The sequence below is a fragment of the Equus caballus genome, chromosome 16 (genome assembly GCF_041296265.1).
Source record: "Equus caballus isolate H_3958 breed thoroughbred chromosome 16, TB-T2T, whole genome shotgun sequence".
In the NCBI taxonomy this organism is placed as follows: Eukaryota; Metazoa; Chordata; class Mammalia; order Perissodactyla; family Equidae; genus Equus; species Equus caballus.
This window is the reverse complement of record NC_091699.1, coordinates 11816393-11818406: the sequence shown is the minus strand read 5'-3', so window position 1 is coordinate 11818406 and position 2014 is coordinate 11816393.

Genomic DNA, 2014 nt, shown 5'->3' with positions numbered 1-2014 from the left:
CTCCCCACTGCAGTGAGAATGCCACGGGCGAAAGTGTGCACAACACTCAGCACGCCACTGCTTTCTGCAGGGGAGTGTAGCTCCCCTGAGGGCCCCCCAATTATGCCCCTGAGTTTGTTAAAAGCAGTTCTTTATTAGCACAAGCCCAGTGGAAATTAATGCGAGGCTAAAAGAAACCAAAAATTAGGATATGAGCGAGAAAGGAAAATCAAGGTCATTAACTTGCTTTGCCAATCTTCTCCTGTTTCCTACTAGGTTTAACAGAATTATCACTTTACACATCAACCCAGGTCTGAGAATTTGAACCCATCTCGCTCCTCTGTTGTCATGACGTCCACCTGCAATACTGACCTCTTCAATGTCTTCTGGGCCCTTTCCCCGCCATCACTGCCCTTGTTTGGGCATATGGTCCCCTTCAAGGACCAATGCTTCACTCAGCAAGTGCCCTTTATCACTCCCAGATGGCCCCATCCAATCCACCCTCCACAGGCTTCTAAAGCTCTTTGGTCTGTTGCTCAATTGTCCTTGATGGCGTCTGTCTTCAGTTATGATTAAGTTTGGCTGCTTATTACAGAAAACCCCAAATAATAGCAGCTTAGACATGATAAAATTTCATTTCTCTCACTTTCAAGAAGTCTGGAAGTGGCCATTCCAGGGCCACTGCCATGCTCTATGGTTTCAGAGACCCAGTTTCCTTCTGTGTTATTGCTCTGCCGTGTGTGGCTTTCACTTATCCCCAAGGTCACCTCATCATCCAATATGGCTGCTCAAGTGCCAGCCACATATCTACATTCTAGCTAGCAGGAAGGAAGAAGGGATAAAGGTCACAATTCCATCCTCTAAAGACCCTTTCTAGAAATTGCACATGCAACTTCCACTTATATCTCATAGGCCAGAATTTAGTCTGTTGTCTCACATAGCTGCAAGGGAGGCTGGGGCATATATATCTTATGTTGAGTAAAGTACACATATTTAAGTGTGCAGCTCGATAAATGTGTACATATGTCTATACCTGAGTCAGCACAACCAGGACCAAGACAGCAAGAACCTTTCAGTGCCTCAGCAGGCTCCCTTGTGCGGCTCCCAGTTTTGAGACCTCCCCTGGGTCACCCCTATCCTGACCTCCTGCTGTAGATGACTTTCACCTGTTTTGGACCTTTGAATACATCGAAACATTCAGTGTGGAATTTTTGTATCTGTCTGCTTTTACTCAGCCTTACGTCTATGAGATTCATCCATCTTGTTGCATGAGGCAATAATTTGATCTTTTTTAATGCTCTGTAGTATTCCACCACAATTTATTTACTCATTCTCTTGTTGATGGACATTTGGGCTGTTTCCAATTTTTGGCTATTTTTAATGAAGCTTCTGTGAACATTTGAGTACATGTCTTTTGGTGGACATGTGTTTTTAATTCTCTTGGGTATTTATCCAGGAGCAGAATTGCTGAAGGATGTGAAACCATTATTCAGATGGCCACGTATTCAGCTGAAATCCTCAGTGTTCTGTTATTATGGAAGAAGGGGAGAAGGAACATTGGGAGCAAACCAGTAATTCCACGGTGCCGCACTGTCTACACACGGAAACCAAGCCACCCTGGCGTTCAAACACACAGCTCTCTACCAATAGCTCTGCACCTGCCTCTCCAGCCTTAGCTTTCACTCTGCTCTGCCCTGCCCTCTCCCTGTTGTGTCAGATACTTTCCTGCCTGTGGGTCTTTCTCACACTCCTCCACCGGCCTGGGATGCATCCTCCTCCTCTCTTCCCCACCCTGCAGACTTGCCCCTGCTCACCTGAATCCCACTCAGCCTCAAAGTTTAGCACAGGTGTTACCACCTACAGGCAGCCTCCCCCGTGCCCCAGGGTGGGACCGATTTCTTTATACCGTCTGCTTCTGTGGCGTGTTCTACCTTGGCAAATCCATGGAGCACATTTGCCTTGTTGTAATCATCTCATGCACCCCAGAATTTGGAATGGGCAGGATCCCGGAGGTCCTGAAAGCCCACAGGAGCTT